Genomic DNA, 20,376 nt, shown 5'->3' with positions numbered 1-20,376 from the left:
AAATACCAGACTGGATAAATCACAAGCTGGAATTAAGGTTGCCAAGAGAAATAGCAACAATCTCAGATATGCAGAGAATACCATTCTGAGGGCAGAAAGTGAAGAGGAATTAAGAACCTACTTGATAAGGGTGAAAGAGGACAGTATAAAAGCTGGATTGAAGCTTAACATTAAAAAAAAAAACCACCTAAAATCTTGGCAACTTCTTGGCATCACTTCTTACAAATAGAGGGAGAAGGAATGGAAGCTAGTGTCAGATTTTATGTTCTTAAGCTCAAAGATCACTGCAGATAATGACTGCAGCCATGAAATTAAAAGACTCTTGCTCCTTGGAAGGAAAGCTATGGCAAATGAAGACAGCATAGTAAAAAAAACAGCTGTTATTCTTTAGCTCTTCTCCACTTCATAACTAAACTCCATAAAAACCTTTCTATATCCTGTGTTCCTCCTTCTTCTCTGTCATCTAACCTCTTTGTTAACTGAAACTGCCTCTACAAAGTTAAAAGTATTTGTTAGTTGCCTAATCTAATGGAATATTTTCACCCTTCTTGACCTCTTTGCTGAAATTTACCTTATTAGTAGCCTTCTTCTCCTGGATACTCCTCCCCTTTCTTCTTCCCCTGACACTTCCTCTTCACCTCAGACTCAGGATCCTTCATCCCAAAGTTTCAGAAACAGTGATGCTTTTAGACTACTGTCCATGCTTCTAGATTATCACCTGAAGCAGTCAACCAGACAGCAACCATTGCAGAGATGTGATCTGGCAACTAACTTTGCAGGTATTATTGCTCTCGCCTACTCCACCATCATAACTTTTGAAGACTGACCCATAAAAGAAATCTGTCAGTGTTAGTCTTTGGAAATTGTGTATTACTTAATGACTAAATATACAAATATAGCTTTAGATTATCCTAGAGTTTGGGATGATAAGGTTCAAATATGGGAAAGATTGAAGTGAGTATGGTCAACCCCAGACCCTGTTTAACTCTGCTGCAGTTGTTTCTATGGTTTATATATGACCCATTCATTATTCAGGATAGCACATAATTTAAAATTCAGAGCCATTAAACAGAAATTTAAGAATTTGGGAGGTAATTTCTACTGTTCCTCCATTGTAATTTTTTTTATCCTTGGCCTGTGGCTCTGCTTATGTTGAAAGAGCAGAGGGAAGAGGGAACAGTGTTAAATACTGTCTAGTTGATTGTCTTCCTCTCTAGAGGACCAAGCTTGGCAAGTTACATTTATACTTGAATGTTTGGGTGGAACATTGCAGTGGAATTTCACTTACGTCTCTGTATAATTTCAAATTCTCTACAGGTAGTAACAAAGGCAGTCCCTGCCAGGCTTTGGGCAAAATGTTTTCTGTCTGTACTGAAACACCAATCTGGAATCAAAGATGATCTGAGTTCACACCTAACCTCTGACACATACTGACAGAATCACCCTTGGCTGGTCATTTGGCCCCTCCCTGCCCCAGGCACATGTCCAAGAAGATGAGTTGTTCTCCAAGAAGGTGTTTATAGGCCCTTTACTCCTAGAATTCTTTATGTGTGGACAACTGTGTTGACATAACATGTGTAACATGGAATTTCAACTACTTGTTATACATTTTTAGAAAAATCACATGTTAAAATTCAAATTTCATGTTAGTAAAGAATTTGGTTTAGTAATCAACCACAGTATCAACACACTTTCAGGGACCTCATAAAAACACAAAGGGAAAATGGTTTTTGATGACTTTAGTTAAGCAAACTAAAACTAGATAGAAATAAATATCAAAAGTTTCCCAAATTTCACACATAGCAGAAAATTCTGGATGTCTGGAAGAAGTGATAGCTAATCACAAATAAAGTCCAAGCAGAAATAGAAGAGGAGGTGGGTCTGGGAAAGTACAAAGCCCTTTAACGATACTCATTAGGTAATCAAGTTTGAAAAGCACACCTGAAATAACCTCTATGTCTCATACTAGAGGCATACAAAGAGCTGAATCATGCTTTGGTCTTTGTTTTCCCCTTGGAGCAAAAGTAATCAGTTTCTTATGGTAGAAAGCCCAAGGCAGGGTGGAGGGGGCGGGGGAAGGACAAACATAAAGATTCAGAAATTGTGGGAAAATAGCAATCAACTGGGTTAAGCCAAATTCTTAACTAAATGAACCTATGCCTCCAAGATGACAAGAATTATTTTGAATTTTCTTTGGGGCTACTCTCCCCTTCTTCCTTCTTTGCTTTTTACCCACTGAATATAGATATCAGTGTGTGCATATGTATACACACAACACACATATAAAAACATATATACATGTATATACATATATTCATTTACATATATATTTAATGCTATTTGATCATGTATTAGTGATTTCATGTTTTGATAAGATGCATATATATACATGCACATGCCAAGAAACATGCATATATATAAAATATGGCTAATCAAAGGATAAATCATTACTAAAAAATATGATGATTAGTATTATAAGCGTATGTGTGTGTGTGTGTGTGTGTGTGTGTGTGGTTATGTTTTAGCTAACAGACTTTTATAAATTATTTTCTATGTTCCAAGCACCATACTAAGCACTGGGGGGTACAAAGAAGGGGTGGAAAGTCCCTGCTTATATTCTAATGGGGGAAAATAGCATATACATAACTGAGTACATATAACATATTCAGAATAGGTAGAAGGTATTCTAAGTGGGGAAGGAATTGGCATCTGGGTGGATCTGGAAAGGCCTCCTGATGAAGGTTAGACTTAAGCTGAGTCTTGAAGGAAGCAGGGAAACTAACAAGTAGAGGTGAGGTGAAAGACAGTTCTAGATTTGGAGACAGCCATCAATTAATATTTATTAAGCACCTCCTGGTTTCAAGGCAAGTGCTGGAGCTACAAAAAGAGGCAAAAGACAATCCCTGTTGCCCTCAACAAGATCAATCTTAATTAAATGGTGCAGTCAGAAACCAAATTTCTGAAAGGTTAGAAGGCAATGAGAGAAGATGAAGGAATAGCTTTCTCAAGGACTTTAGCAATGAAGTATGGGGGGATATAGAGAAAGATAGCAGGGATAGAAGAATCGAGTGAGATATTTTTTAATAACATGTAAGAAAACTATAGTAGCAGGAAAAGAGTAACCAGATATAAAGACACTGAAGAATAGAGCATATATGATAATAGGGGCAATTTGATGATTAAAAGAGGAGGGGCTAGGATAAAGGATACAGTGGAAGAAATGTATTTCACAAGGAAAAGTGTCACCCTTCAAATACAGGAATGAAGATGAAGAGGTGGTCTGGCATATAGTAAACACTGTTTTCTGATTACAAGTTGACTTGCTGACTGTTACAGGAAGATTTGAAAGCTATATTCAGTGAGGATATTGAGGAGAAGCATAAGGTCTTGGTGAATGCCATCTTTTCAGTGAAGCACGAGCCTGCTTCTCTGCTAAAATGGTGAGTGGAGGGGTTCCCTAAGATCTTGGGAGGAGGTGTTATGAGAGGCTTTCAGAGAGATGAGAACATTTGAAATAGCCATTTTAGGGAATAAGACAGCCAATCAATTAGAATAAATCTCTTATTCCATCAAGGACCCAGCAGAGATTAGATAACATACTTTTGTAGTACACCTGATCAGCATGGTTTTCAAGATTCCCTTAAGCTCTATTCAGCAGCAAGGGCATAGAAGTGAAAAAGGCAGTAGGTGAGAGTAATCCAAGGTTGAGGTTTGACAAGAAGTCTTTAGTGATAGGACAAGATGTCAAGAGATAGGAGAAGATAGTATAGAGTTGATTCTGCACCAAAGTTTGGAGATAGAGAAGGGTGGAGAGTTAGCTTATGTCTATCTGTGCCTATCTGGTCAAACCAAGAAGGTGACACAAGTTTCTTGAAGCACACAAGTTTTGAAAGATCTGGAAAGGCTTCTAGGAGGGACTGAGATCAGTGTTCTTCCAGTTAAACTTGAAAAGATTCATCATCAGGTGGATATAATGTATTCTTGAGACCTAACTTGGCAGGAAGATTATCTTCCAGAAATCTGGCCTCAGACATTTACAAGATTTGTGAACTTGGGCAAGTCACTTAATCTCTGTCTGCCTCAGTTTCCTCATCTGTAAAATGGAGATAATAATACCTAACTCCCAGGGTTGTTGTGAGGATCAAATGAGATATCTGTAAAAAATGTTTAGCATACTGCCTGGCACATACTTAGTGCTGTATAAATATTATTTACTAAATTATAGAGAGGTTGTGATCTGCCTCTGTAAAGAGAGTATCCACACTAACAAAATTAGAAATGCTTTGAATATATAGTTATGTATGCATGTGTAAATATACATGAACATATATATATATATATATATATATATATATAATTTATGTACTAATATTATTTTTGCTTTGTTTTTTTCAAGTTTTCCCTTCATGTAGATTGAGGTGAAATTGAGAAACAGAGGGGTATAAAAGCAAGACTATTAGACTTGAAATTGGAAGACATGTTCATGTACTGCTTCTCATACTTAATTAGTTGTGTGTCAGTTGGCAGATTTTTTTTTCCATCTTAGCCCCAATTTTCTTCCTCTGTAAAATGGGAATGATAATAGGTGTAGCCACAACTCCAAAGGATAGTAATGAGGATAAATAAGGAAATGTTTGTAAATTATCTTGCAAAAATCCTGACATCCTACATGGTGTCTCAAAAAGTCTTAAGGACAATTTGAAACTTTAACAGATACTAAAATTTTGACCTTTAATTGCAGATTAAGCTTTAATATCTTAAAGCTTTGGGGACACCCTATGTAAATATCAGCATAGAGAAAGGATGGATATAGTTAAATAAAATTGATAATATAAAATTATATCAGAGTGAAAAATGGTATAAAATTAAGGAATGGAGAAACAGCCAAAATTGTGTCTAAATACTAGGAAATGTAGAAAGGTGAAAAGGTCAAATATAGTCCTATTACCTGTTAGCATGCTACAATTTCAGCTAATTCAATGGAATAAAAGTACTCTGACATTATTAGTTTCCCAAATTCTATTGAAAACCTCTCTCCTCTGTTTCCTTTAACCAGCCTGGGTCTGTAAGTTAATTCACAGATTTGAAAGGGGTATTGTCACATGTATCCCCTGAGTTTTTGAAGACTCAAAGCCACAACACACAGTGTTCCAAGGTGAATGGCATTAAAACATCCAACATACCACTATGTTTCAGTAAAAATATGTCCCCTACAACCAACTCTCCAGGTGCCTTGAGAATTTCCAACCCTTACTCATCTTTCACAAATTCTTCTGGGTCTGGTTAAACAGGTGCCTAAAGTATCCTTAAATCATTTAGTCATTTTCACCTATAAGTCATTTAAATTAAAGTTGATCAGAAATGCAAGGTTTGAAAAGTATGATTGGTCTGAAAAAAAAAATGAACCATCATTTTGGCTTCTGTCATGAATATGTTTAAGTCTTAAATTTTAACATTACATTCATATAGACCTTTTGGCACAGAATACATATACAGCCATCTTCCTCCAGTCATTTAGCTGGCAGACTTAAAAATGCCTGTATTCTGCTAATGTAGGAAATGACTTCACCTACCTAGAGGGCTGCCAACTCTTGAGACATCAAGATTTATATTTAGCTGACAAATTTAGGTTGAGGATTTGTGAACCTCACTATTAGAGAAACAAAATAGTATTGGGGTGGAGAGTTGGCTCTTTATTCTTCCCTCTTCTGCTATTAATGGTAATACTAACTTGTTCTGGGTTCCCATATGGACCACTTACACTTTGCATGGTGTCTGTAACCTCAAATAACTCTTTGGCTCTAGTACTAACTAGACAATTACAACAGTTATAAACCTGGTAGAGTGGGCAGGTCTTGCTTCTGTTTTTTTTTTTTTTATTAAGTATGATTATTTTCTAGCATGGTATCTAGAACAAATTATACTCATAATAAATGCTTGGTGACATGAATTCCTTTTCTGTCTTTTAGTCCCCTGCACTTCTTTCTTGTACTCATTGATTGCTCTTTCCCTTCTATATATTTCCAGTATAATTTGTGGACCATAATAAAAAGCAGATCTTTAATATTTCCATAGTTCTATCAAAAGACCATAGTGACTTTTAGAGGGAGTTCAAAAATAGATCAAGCATTGAGTTTGATTGAACCCAATGAGTGAGGCAATAGTGTCAGGTGAATTTTAGAGTGCAGTGGGAGCCGTTTATGAATGGTAACGTACTATAGTCTGACCCTCCAAGTAGGGTAATTATCATTTCTGGGTATTCTATATCATATTCCGTGATGATTACATTACATATACTGCATTCTCTTATAAACTAGGGTAAATCCTCTGCTAGTATAGTCAATCATGTAATAACCATGTTCTACTGTTTTGATTCTAAGCATCTATATTCAGTGAAGTAAATCTGACATCATCGTGTACTAAAACTGATAGTGTGATCAAAGCAATAATATTTTTGAATAGATATTCATTGACCCGCTTTATTATTATACCTATAGTTTATCCTCATCCTCTTCTCCTTGCAGTTCTAGAACCATGAACCATGCTTCAATTCAAGTCTGCCATTGTTCCAAGATGGGCCATGTCAATATAATTTTCTGTGGCCCCACTCATAATTCCAGTAACTTTATGGACCAAAGTACCCCTTTCTAGGTACCACTCCCTTATGTGTGTTGTTTTCCTTATTAGAATGTAATCTCCTCAAAGACAGGCATTATTTTTCCTTTTGTATCCATAACCTCAAAACAGCACCATGTTTGGTACATAGCAAGTGTTTGATAAATATTTTTACATTCTTTCATTTCCCTTTTTAAATCAAAATGGCAAATATAAAGGTATTATACATAAACTTCTAAAAGTTTTTCATGGTTTAGGATACTTGACTGAAAGTTAGAAAGGACCTTAGAGGTTATCTAGGTCAATGTCTTCATTTGACAGGTGAGGAAGCTGAGGCCCACAGTGGCTAAATGACTTGCCACAGATTGTATGTGATGGAGCTAATATTTGAACTGAGGTCCTCTTACTCCAAATCCAGTATTCTTTCCTCTGTACCACTCTGCCTCTGAGTTTTAAAAGACAGCTATGGAAAAAAATCGACTTTGAATTTTTTAGAGGCCACCATTGAGCTTGGCTTTTTTCAGGCACCTTTGATTTCCTATCACATTTTTTTTAGGGGAATCAATCCTCTATTTATTAATACTTTTATATTAATAAACAAAATGAGGTCAATTTTGTCAATTTTTGCCACTGGCTAGAAGTTTTGATAAAATATGTGTTGGGGCAGTAATATGAAACTCTTGATTAAAATGATGGCTTATGATTATTTCTGGATTTCATTAATCAGTCTATTTATGTTCTCCTAGTACCAAGAATAATTGACTGTAGTAAATATGAGACTATATAATGAAACAGGGTTTCCACTCATCTGTATTTCATCAACTGCACCCCTGTTGGACAACAATTGGACCTTCAAACAAACTATGTTTGGAAGTGCTGCCCAAAGTCATTAGGGATGTGCCTGAGGGTCTCATCCAGTTGCCATGGAAACCTTCACCTCCAGTGATATACACCTAAGCAAAGGTGATGAATCTATGCTGAAAACACAAGAAAGGTGAAGAAATTGTAGGAATCCAGGGAAATAACAATGGAAACCAGTCGCAGAAAAGCAATTACCTATGGATGTGCATAAATCTGTCTTCAGAAATTATTCATGTTGATATAATTTTTTTTCAAGTGAAGTTCTTTAGGAGTATTTGTTTGATAGCAAAGTATTAAAATAAACACAAATACCCTCATTTTAATGCTTATCCTATATCTTTCACTTCAGCTAAATGACTCCAAAATAATTGTATTTGCATTTTTAAGGATTATTCCATTTTTTCAATAGAAATGTTGCATCAGAAAGAAATGTCAAGTCAAACCAAATAGAATTTTTTTTTCAATCAAGACAATATTGAGTTATTCAAGAATTCTTCTGACTTTTCCTTTCATATACTTAATGGTAGTATTCCAGGCATGATAAATGGGCTAAAAAGAGTATCACTTTATACTACTAAAGTAATGTCACCAAATGATACAAGAAAAAAAAATGATGCTCTCAGAAATAACCATGAAACTGTAAATGCATCCCTTGTTACCAAGTTGTGCTGTTTTAGAATAAAAATTCTATAAAGATGATCTGAAATAATGGCATTAATGTGGCTTCTCAATAACATCTTGTGCTTTTTTCCCCACTCATGATGTTATTTTCCTTGGATATGCCTTTACAAAACTATTATAAAGATTAATGATGAAATATTGATAAGGGGATATGGATGTGTTTCATCAGGAAGGATATGCAAAGCATATAGAATCCAGACATGCATACATGTAGAAAAATTTAATAAAATTCCTTCATTAGTCATTGATACATGATTCAGAATATATGTTTCGGGGGGGTGGAGCCAAGATGGCAGAGTGAAAACAGTGACTTGCTTGAGGTCTCCCCCAAACCCCTCCAAATACCCATAAAAAATGGCTCTAAACAAATTCTAAAGCAGCAGAACCTACAAAAAGAAAGAGTGAAACAAATTTCCAACCCAAGACAATCTGGATGGTTGATCAGAAAGGTATATTGCGCCAGGCTGTGAGCGGATCACAGTTTGGCATGGGTTCACAGGCCACAGCGAACCTGGAGCAGGCCTCAAAGGACTGAATTGTGAGCAGCTGCGGTGGTTTCCAGACTTATCAACCCAGGAAAGTTAAAGACAACTTAGAAGGTCAGTGGGAGAAGTGTGTTTCTGTGGTGCTGAGAGAGGAGTATAGGGTCTCAGATCTAGTTCCCTGAGAGCGTGGCCCTGGGCGGGGGAGGGGGGGACAGCTGTCTCCTAAGCTTCCAGCCCACAGATTGAGGGGGGAATCCAGTGGCTGATCAGAGGGGAATTGCAGGGATCTCTTTGCCAGTGCTGAGGCAGGAATCTCTTGCTTTGCCCATGCTTGGATCTGGGTCACAGTTCTGGGAGGCAGTCCTGGGGTGAGGAGGAGTGCTGGTGTGGTGGTGATTGTAGTGGCTGTAGAGAGAAAACTCTCCTCACAGTTCCAGGATAGAAAGGAGTGCTTGTGTTCACTAATAGGCCAGAGCACAGGCCAGGAAAGGAGTAAACACCTCGACCCTTGTCATACCACCTTGGGAGAACTGAAAATCTACAGGTCCCTACAAGTATCTCTGAAAACAACTGTACAAACCTGCAAAGCTTGAGACAGTACATTCTCCACATTGGAAGCAGACTCTTACCTTAACAAAGAGTTTAAAACTCAAGTGATTGGCCAGAATTATGAGCAAGCAGGGCAAAAAGAGTCAGACTATATTATCTTACTTTGGTGACAAAGAAGATCAAAATATACAACCAGAAGAAGACAAAAAAGTCAAAGCTCCTACATCCAAGGCCTCCAAGAAAAATGTGTGAATCAGTGTCAGGCCTTGGAAGAGCTCAAAAGGAATTTTGAGAAGCAAGTAAGAGAAGTAGAGGAAAAACTAGGAATAGAAATGAGAGTGATGCAAGAAAATCATGAAAAACAAGTCAACAGCTTGCTAAAGGAGACCCAAAAATATACTGAAGAAAATAACACCTTAAAAATAGCCTAACCCAAATGGCAAAAGAGGTACAAAAAGCCAGTGAGGAAAAGAATGCCCTAAAAAGCAAAACTGGCCAAACAGAATATATGTTTCAGCAAAATTTCCATTATTATAATTCACTTGTAATGTGACATGATGGATGAAATTGAAAACCCTTTTGCGTGAAAACATCAAAATAGCTAAGATAAAAAGGGAAGCTATCAATTGTTCATTGGGATTAGAGAGTAGAATTTGCATTAAATATCTCTGATCTAGATATCCAAGATGTACATAAGGAACTACTGGGAACATAGAGGACCAAGAATTACTCCCTAATATATAAGAAATTAATAGATATACTGTCTTTTGTCATTTCTTTGTATTTCCAGTGCTTAGCATAGTACCTGGTATATCATAAGTACTTAATAAATGCTTGTTTATTGATATGAACAGAAGCCACAAAATAACAATTGCAAACTATTATCAACTATATGAAAGCTTACTGATTTTCAAATCCAACTAGTCCGTATCACCTTACATGCAGAAATTGGCAAAAAATGACAAAAAGTGAAAACAGTAAACTTTGGAGTGGTTATAGATAGGTATCACCAGCACTTAGCACAGTTCCTAACACATACTAAACACTTAATAAATTGTTGAACCACTTACCGATATCTGTAAGCGAACCTCTGAATTTATTCAACAATTTTCTAAAGTAATTTTAAATTATGCAAAAAAAATCCAAAATATCCTTTCCCTTTGACCCAGAAATCATACTGCTGGCATATGTGCCAAGAAGGTCAAAGTTGGAAATAAAATTCCCACATAAACCAAAACATTGTAGGTGCACTTTTTGTATCAGCAAAGAATTGGAAACAAAGTTAATACTCATAAGTTAAGGAATAGCTCAACAAATTACAATGCATGAATTTAATAGAATGTTATCATTTTGTAAGAAATGATTAACATGAAGAATGTAAAGAAACATGGGAAGATTTAGGAACTATTTCAAAGTGAAACAGGCAGAACAAAGAAAATAGGATATACAATGACTACAACAATGGAAACAGAAAGAATAACAAAAAACCCCAAAATTTAGCATTGGTAATTGGAGTCAAGATTGGCACCAAAGAAGAAGGGAGAAAATGTAACTTCTATGTAAAGGTCAAGAATTATTCATTCAAAACTTTGCATATATTCTTAGACTCGTTTGATGTGTTGATTAGTTCTACTGAACTGCTTCCCTTCCGTGCCACTTCCATCCTCCATCGTTTTTAATGAGAGGGAAGCAGTGCTGTATTTGGAAATGAAAGCGATATAGAATACATAAAAAAATGAAATATATTAATAGTAGCTTTTTATTAATTATAGCACAATAGATACATTGTATTTCAATGTTTTGCTTTCATTTAGATGTTTATGTTCATGAGTTTTCTAGCATCTGTATCTTTTAAACACATATACCATATTATATACGAATACATAAACCAAGCAATTTGATGATGTAGTACTACTTTTTTACTTACAAATTTATGGTAACCTTTTATCCTTTTTGGGTTCTGATAGTTGCCTATTGCAAGAATTTTTTCTAATCACATCACCCACCAAACCAAAGCTAACAAAAATGAAGTTATGTTTTTTTGAAAGCCTGTTCATCCCTTGTCTGTTTTTCTGATTTACAATACAGCACGTTTTTTCCCCATAGCAATAAGGATGGGATCCTCTTTGAACTGCACACCATAGACAATAAATCTCCTCTCAACAGCTCCAGGTAAGCAATAGAATTTATCTTCTACTGTAGAACCACAGCAGACATGCTCAAAATGGTCACTTTGGATCATGTTGAAAAGTGCAATATAAACCATCCTGCTTTCTGAGATTCATCTATAGATCTTTTACTTCTATTTACAGCAAACAAAAAATAGGGTTTGGAAGAGTAGCATTTTATTTTCCTGAAAATTCCTGAGTGCCATCTCTGTCATAAGATCTTTAATTTCAGGCAATTTAATAATTCACATGGCAGAAAAATTTTAGATTTGGGTTATTTTTATGATACCTTTGTAAGATGTCATACCTTCATAATATTGTAGAATTTGGAAAAAAGCACTTACAAATGTCCTTGATTACAAAATGGAAATTTATTAAAGTTTTACTGTTTCAATAATAAAAACACTGTCCATAGATAGTATTTCCTCACAAAGACCATTAATAAAGATGTAGATTTCACCATGTATTCTTTGAGCTTGTTCTACTTAGTTTATGTTGTTAGAAGCTATTTTCCGTATTTGTAGTATAGCTCCTTCACAGAGACTCTTCTATTCGACAATATTAGCAATAATTTGCAATGTTTCACACCACTAGCAATCTGTGTTCAAGACATCTATATTATTAGAATAAATAAATTTTGGGACCTTGTTATTATATTCCCCATGGTGTCTTATGAGGAACTGGGAATTTGCAAGGAGGAGTCAGTGTCGTTCTTTATATTTCCAGGCATTGAACCAATCTGACTAAAAGTTATAAATAAACTTTTTACTCTAAGGTAGAAATGGGTTGGGGCTAGTGTGAAATTGTTGAAAAGTTTGAGTAATTAATCAAATAAGGCATCATTAAATCAGCATTATGTGTGCTCGGTAGAGTCAGGCTAATTTTGATGGCATAAGAGCTTAAAGACAAGACTTTTAAGAGACTATAAATGTTCTGTAACTAGGGCACATAAGCAAAGGCCAAAATCAAGTTTGACCTTGTCCAACTATATCAAATGATTTTGTTTTTGTTTTGCACAGGTATCTAGCATTAGAAAGATACAATGTCTTTTAGCTTACAATTAATTTTTATGGTGTAAAATACTATAAAGCCTAAAACCATGAGGCTAAAGATATAGAAATAGTACTCCCTTCTTCAGAGATGGTGCCAATAAAATAAAAATTTGCCCTAGGAACTTCTGGATCTGATGAGAAGATCAATTAAAAATGTAATGAAAAGGCAACCCCTTATTCCATGTATCTACCCAAGGCAGGTGATGATGATGCTTTTGTCTCAGTTTTTACTCATGACCTAATTGTGTATTGTTGTGTTATTCATGAAGATATCTAAAACAGACCCAGGAATAGGGAGAAATAGTGTATTATATTGACATGGAAAATGATTCTCCATAAATATAATCATGTCAAAAACAATTGATATAAAGTAGAAGATTCTTCAAGGAGACAGTTTAAAATTACATTTCTGCTTAGCCTTAAATCTGTTACCATTGCTTCAAAGTAAAACTAAACAAATTTGAAGTTTCTGGACTTGGCATAGTGCCTGGTACAAACCAAACTGTTTGCTACTATTGCCTGGTCATAACATTGATCCATTAAAACAACAACAACAATGTATCAATATTTTTTAGAGATATCATTTTTCCAAATAACCACAATCTTCAGTCTACATAGTGCAAAAAGACTTTCAAAATATAGAGATGTCATAGGGGAAGATCAAAATCATTTACAGGTTGTGAGTACTTAGAAGAAATTGGTGATTATTATAAGCTGAGTTAGTCTAACTTCATACTGCCACCTGTATGGCAATATGGGATTTGACAAAATCTCTAATAATATTCTTATGAATAAGTTTGAGATATGTGAACCAAGTGGTTGAAGTTAGGTGAACTAAGACACAATGAAACATTGGATACAAAAGAAAAAAAATGGTTCATCACCAACCTGGCTAGAGCAAGTTCTCTGTCAGTATGAAGATAAAGCCTTTTTTCTGGATGAAGACATAGAAGCCTTTATTTTTAAAACAAATTTGAAAATGACATGAAGTTTGGAAACTATGTGAGCAAAAATGTTGACATGTTGGATGACAATTATAATTTTAAAAAATCTTGAGAAACTAGAATAATCAGGCATATTTAATAAGATAAAATATAATGGAAATAAATAAATATAAAGTCCTATACTTATATGTAAATGAAAAATAAACATTTCAAGTACAGTATGGGGGAAACAAGGATAGATAATATTTTTAAGTGAAAATGACCCAGTAGTTCTAATGGTATGTAAGTACACTATAATTAAACAGTAAGATGTAACTACCAAAAATCTACCAATTTTGTGCTTTATTAATAAAAACAGAGTATTCAGAATGACAATAATTATAGCATAAAAGAAATACCTAATCTTATGATTGCATCACAAAGGCAGAATGCTGATAATTAGAGCATTGGAAATCCTTGTCTAATATGCCTTGCTTATATGACATCTAGAGTACTTTTTCCACCCAGTTCTGGGTACCACATTTTAACAATGACATTGATAAACAGTCACTTACCCAAAGGAGGAGGGAAGTAGAAACCACACCATCATGATGAGGATCAGTTGAAGGAATCTGGAATGTTTGGCCTGGTAAATAAAAGACTCTGAGTTAGGGTGGGAGGATTATAGCTGTCTTCACGTATCTTAAAGTGCTATTTTGTTGATTATTCTTAGTATATTCCCAGAAATTAGAACCAGGAATAATTGCTAAAAATTATAGTGGCAGATTTCAGCTTGATATTTAAAAATGTATTGGGGCAGCTAGGTGGCACAGTGAATACAGCACCAGCCCTAGAGTCAAGAGGGCCTGAGTTCAAATCCAGTCTCAGACCAGATGCTTGAGACTTACTAACTGTGTGACCCTGGGCAAGTCACTTAACCCCAATTGCCTGGCAAAAAAATAAAATAAAGTAAAAATGTATCCATTTGGAGGCAGTGAGTTTCCTTTGATTGGAGTTTTCAACCATAAGTTCAGGTAAAAGGGATTTTATTTAAGGGTTTCCTGTTAAAATGCTACTTGGCTCAAATCATTTTCTTATTCCTTTCTACCTCTAAGATAATATGATTCTTTTATACTAGGCTACTCAGGGGGCAGCTAGGTGGCACAGTGAATAGAGCACCAGCCCTGAAGTCAGGAGGTCCTGAACTCAAATCAGGCCTCAGACCCAACACTTGACACTTAGCAACTGTGTAACACTGGGCAAGTCACTTAACCCCCAATTGCTTAAAAAAAAAAATTACTAGGCTACTCAGGATAATCTGCCAAAATTATTCGACTGACAATGGGAAGTGATCCAGAAGCCTGGATCAAGAATTTTTTTAAAATGTATTTTCACTTTCATTGATGAATGTTGTTTTAAGTATGATAAACATAATCAAATATGATACCAAAAAAAAAGTCAGTACAGGTAAGAATAATAACCAAAAAGCAGAAAGATAACAAATTATGCCTTCTACATTCTGTCAGAGGGAAGGGTTGAGTTTGTGGGAAGATATTAGATATCTAAAATTTAAAAAAAAGAACCTTCAATAAAATACTTGAAAATATGCAAAATAATTTCAGAAGGGGGTCACAAAATGGATAACTTTGCTACTATTATTAAATTTAATGTAACAGTTGCTAATATTTGCATAGCTCCTATTATATGCTATGCACTGTGAAACGCACCAGGAATACAAATAAAGGTAAAACATAGTTACCACCTCCAAGGAGCTCACAACTTACTGACAAATAGTTGTCTACAAATAAATTATGTAGAGGATAAATTGGACATAATCACTGAGAGAAGAAACTAGAATTAAGAAAGACTGGCAAAGGCTTCTTTTAGAAGACGGGATTTTAGCTGAACCTTAAAGAGAGCCAGAAAGTGGAGATGAGGAGAGAGGACATTCCATGCATTCATTACAACTAATGAAAATGCTCAGAGACAGGAGGAAAAGCAGAGGCCACTGTAATTATATCTCAGAAATTGGAGGGGAAGGGACAGTGTAAGGTATATGAAGACTAGAAAGGTGGAGATAGGGGTGCTTTGGGCTAGTTATGAAAGGTTTAGACTATAAATAGAAGCTTTTATATTTCATCATAGAGCTCATAGGGAGCCATTAGAGTTGACTGAGTAGGGTAAGTGAAATGGTCAGAGATATGCTTTAGGAAAATCACTTTGACAGGTGGATGGACTGGAATGGGGAGAGATTTGTGGCAGGTAGACCAACCACCAAACTATAGCAGTAGTACTGACGTGAGTTGATAAAGGCCTACACCAAGACAGTTGTAGGGTCAGAAGAGAGGAAGGGACATATTTAAGAGAGGCTGCAAAGGAAAAATTTATAGGCTTTAGCACCAGACTTGTATGTAGTGCAAGTTGCAGATGATACCTAGATTGTGAGCCTGGATGACTCGGGGGATGGTGGAACACTCATGAAGTTAGGAAGAAGGAGAATTTTATGGGAAAGATAATGAGTTTGAGTTTTGGCTTATTAAGTTTAAGATGTCTATGGGGCATCCAGTTCAAGATGTACAACAAGCATTTGGAGATGTGAAACAGGAAAAATGGTTTGGCCTGGCTAAGTAGATCTGAAAATCATTGGCATAGAGATGATAATTGAATCCATGGGAACTGAGATCACCCAAGTGAAATAACAGAGAGAGAGAGAGAGAGAGAGAGAGAGAGAGAGAGAGAGAGAGAGAGAGAGAGAGAATAGAAGGACAAGGATAGAGCTCTGTGGAACACCCATGGTTAGCAGAAATAAAATGGATGAAGATCCAGCAAAGGAGAGTGAGAAAGAGTGGTCAGATAAGTAGGAGGAAAACCAGGAAGGAGTTGTGTCACAGAAACCTACAGTGACACGATTATGAAGAAAGTGATCAACATTATCCAAAGCTGCAGGAAGGTCAGAAAGGATGAGGATGGAGAAAAGCGTCTTAGATTTGGCAATTCAAAATTGTTAATGACTTCCAAAAGAGCAATTTTAATTTAATAATGGGCTGGTAGTCAGACTAAAGAGGTAAGATGAGAGCAGAATTTTGTGATTTTATGTACAATCCTATCCTTTTATTGCTTTTTATTTAGTGGGATGTTTGTGCAAGGTGATTTTTAAGTTAAAAAAGAAAAATATGAAAAAAAACCCTAGAGACAAAAAAAATCCTACTAAACAAAACCAAAGGGGAAAGAAATTTATGTAATAATAAAACATCGTAGGATCATAGTTTAGAAATGGAAGAGACCTTCTAAATGACCTGGTCCAGCTCTCTCATTTTTCATAAGGCAACAGCTAAGGCCTAGATAGGACATGAGAGAGTCACAAAGGTCATAAGATCCAAACTGAGATCTTCAGATTTGAAATTAATTTCTCATTCTATCCTACCACACTGCAAAAACACATTGCAATAAGATGATCATATCACGTGTTGTAATTACTTAAACCTCTTTCTCAAACAAATTAAAAGCAAAAGTCAAAAGAGCAAACAAAGAAAATACCCTAGACAAAAATAGCTAGAAAAGTGGTTGGGAAGTAGGGCACATGCAAGCATGTTCTTATTATTTAATGTTTGTTAAGTGAATAGAACATAATGTGCATTAATGGTAATGAGGTAGTACTGATATCATCCACATTTAAAATGAGTTTTACTGCTTTTTGATGCTGTCTCCACCTATGTATTTTATTTTCTTCACTCTGAACCACTACATGTGACTTCTGGGTTTCTTTATTTTCTTCACTTTGCCATCAACCTTAAAACAAAAAATTTATTTCCAGTTTTCTGCTATTACCTATGTCTCTTCTATGAGAAATGTTGTGTAGATTTTTTTCCTTTTTTCTGCCTTGTCAACTTCTGTAAGGTACAAACTAACCTGAGTATTTCTGGGGAAAGAACATCTATGTAAGTTTCTAAGGACCACATCAGACAGAAAATTTGATATCTCAAAGGGATGCTATTTTCATTTCCATTCCCAACCTCTATTGTAACAGATGATTTTTAATGGTGTAGTGCTATTAAGTTCATTTGCAACACAAAGTTGAACACCCAATGTTGGATTTACATTTTTCTGAGTTTATTTTCAGCAGTTATTTCTACATAAACCTAATTGAAGCTGTCATCTTTTCGTATCATCCCTGTCAAGCAAATGGAAAGATGGTGAACACTGCTGAGGTTGCTTTAAAGTTTTGTGTATCTTCTTGATTATTATTCTTTTGACACAGAAGACACAATAACATATCAGAAAGCTAACACAAAGTACATTTCTCTAAAAGTTCAATAAAATTACCTAAAAGAATAGGCATAGCATAACACTTTAAACACTTGTCATTTACCTTTTATTAACAAAATATATATACTTTAATTTCAATTACTGAATAGCAACATTGTCTATTGTAATTTATCTGAATATCATTACTATTTGTTGTTATCTCTATTTGAGGCTGTTAAGTAATATATAGAGCCAGACGTGGTGTTGGGAGACCCAAGTCGAGATCTGTAAAATGGGGATAATTATAACACCAACCTTAAGGGTTGTTATGGAACTCAAATGAGATAGTTTATGTAAAACACTTCTCAAACCTTAAATGGCTATATAAATGCTAGCTATAATCCTGGTGTGTATTATTTTGGGGCTCCACTTTTCCTTTTTCTTCTTACCCTAAGCGTCTTCCCTTCTCAGATTATTGTTTTTTATTTTTAGGTTAAATAAAAGGGGCTATTCCTTGGCTCATTTCTTAACCAGTCTTAATCACTAAATGGATGTTGCCACAGTCAAAGTGAGAACTAAGAAAGACCTTAGCTTAAAAAGTCCAAGGTCTCCTACTGAATCCTGGGCCATCTCCAGTTAAACTGATCTATATTTTGACACTGAACCCAGATGGCTCCTGAAGATAAAGTGAGGCTGGTGACTTTGTACAGCCCTGACTCACTTAAGTCCAATTCATTTGCAAGTAATTGCATCATCTTCTTTGAGAACAAAGGACAAACAATAATAAATAATGATCTCTTGATACAGCGGTCTTCAAGTTCTGATTTCTTTTTTTTTCTTTTTTCTTTTGGCTAGGTAATGGGGTTAAGTGACTTGCCCAGGGTCTCACAGCTAAGTGTCAAGTGTCCAAGGCTGAATTTGAACTCAGGTCTTCCTGATTCCAAGGCCTGTGCTCTATTCACTGCACAACTTAGCTGCCTCTGATTTCTTTTGAAAAAAATGTTATTGGAGATGTGTGACTTACAAGACTTGACAGTTTACTTCGTTATTCTACATGTCATAACATACATAACAACAGGAGATTATCTTACTGAATTATTAATGAGATGATGTCCTAAGATGTGTATTAGTCATCTTCATTCAGACTTAACTGAGGCCTGATAAGACAAACAATAAGATATTCTGTACACTAGTCTGTGCACACCCAAACTTGGATCATTTTTCATAATTTCCCCAAGAAAAATGAGTATCGTGGTGTGCCTTGTGGGCTCCTTTTCCTACAACTGAAGTCATGGAGGTTATGTCCAGAAGGCAGATTTATCAGATTAATAGCCTCATATTGACCAACTGAGAAATCATTCTTTCTAGGGTAATTTTTATTTATGATGAATGTCTTAATTCTTTTATTCTTTTTCATTTCCAGTAGATGTATATTTCAGTGCTTTTTTTTAGTACACAGTTTGACCATTGTAATTTACTGTCAATAAGGGACAAACATATTGAAGACTTGTTTACCCTTTGTTTCTTTTGATAATGCACAAATATGTTTCAGTATTTTCAGATTTTGTTACTTATTGAAATCTCTGTCTCTGTAACCTCTATAACAAGAAAAGAAGGATGACTTAATAAAACCACTAAAAGCTATAGAGATGTTTAACTTGATGCTTAATTTGTATAAATTTTACTTTGTTCAGTAGTTCAGTCATGTCTGACTCTAAATGACTCTGTATGGCTTGCTGGGCAAAGATATTGGAGTGGTTTGCCATTTCCTTCTCCAGTGTATCCCCATTTTATAGATCATGAACTCAGGCCAATAGAGGTTAAGTGTCTTACTCAGGGCCATACAGCTAGTAAGTGTCTGAGACTGTATTTGAACTCTAAACTTCCTGACTCCAAGCCTAGTGCTCTAACCACTGCACACCTGTCACTTAATGACTAAGAATGCTCTCTCTGAAAATTTTGCTTCTCAAAAGATTCAGATTGACTGTGAGCTCTGACTGTTTTTATTTTGTTTTGTTTGTCTTTATGTTACTAGCTCTTAGGATAGAGTTTTGCACATAGTGTGATCCTAACAATTGTTGACTGGTGACTGAATTACAATAAAAATATCAGAACTAAATATGTAATATTAGTGCTAATTTTCAGTACTTATTTTATAGCAAACAAAAACGAAATTTAATGTGTCAGCCTTATATGTGTGGCATTTGTGGTAGGAAAGGTTGGAGATATATTATGTGGTAGGGGACAGAATGGGTGGTTCATGTGTCATTTATCTTGAGGTGTTACCCAGAAATTTGGAGAAACTTTTTACTGAGCAGCCTAATAGGTTAGCATTAACTTTTTTTTTTTCCTGTGAGGGACATTTTTTATTAAAATTAAATGGGAAGGGGAGGAGAGCAAGGATAGAAAACTTAAAAATAATGTCTTCTCAACCTATGACTAAACATTTCCCAAAGCCAATTATGATAATGTCAGTACCTAAGATTTTCATACTAAGGTGCTTGGCTCCACTAGTCTACTAGAATCAACTACACAGTTAACATTACATAATTTCTGCTTCCCTGTAATACTAAAGAATCATGATGTACTGGTAAAATCAATGGATGTTGTATCAGAAGAATTCAAGTGATAGCTCTCTCATACCAGGCAAATGGATTAACCTCTTTAGACCTCTGTTTTCCCTTCTTTAAAAAGATTGGTATCAATGATGTGAAAGCTCCCTGGTATGTTCTTAATTCCTCAGTGCCACTAACATGGTGGCATATTTTCCTAGCTAATGTCCTTTCTTAGTCAATAA

At 35.4% G+C, this 20,376-nt stretch overlaps 1 protein-coding gene across 2 annotated transcripts in view; it reads left to right on the top strand.

Moving 5' to 3' along the window:
* Positions 1-20,376, top strand: part of SEMA3A (semaphorin 3A) — a 645,372-nt gene that overhangs the window by 218,811 nt on the left and 406,185 nt on the right. The window contains exon 3 of one of the 2 annotated variants that reach the window (XM_020999769.2): positions 11,298-11,363. The exons of the other annotated variant lie outside the window; for it this stretch is intronic. The gene's annotated coding sequence lies outside the window, so the exon portion shown is untranslated. The remainder of the gene's footprint in view (positions 1-11,297; positions 11,364-20,376) is intronic. 2 annotated transcript variants of the gene reach the window in all.

The sequence above is a fragment of the Phascolarctos cinereus genome, unplaced genomic scaffold, assembly GCF_003287225.1.
Source record: "Phascolarctos cinereus isolate Bilbo 61053 unplaced genomic scaffold, phaCin_HiC Scaffold_1;HRSCAF=81, whole genome shotgun sequence".
Classification (NCBI taxonomy): domain Eukaryota; kingdom Metazoa; phylum Chordata; class Mammalia; order Diprotodontia; family Phascolarctidae; genus Phascolarctos; species Phascolarctos cinereus.
Note: the sequence above shows the minus strand (reverse complement) of the source record. Positions and strands in the feature narration are given on the sequence as shown.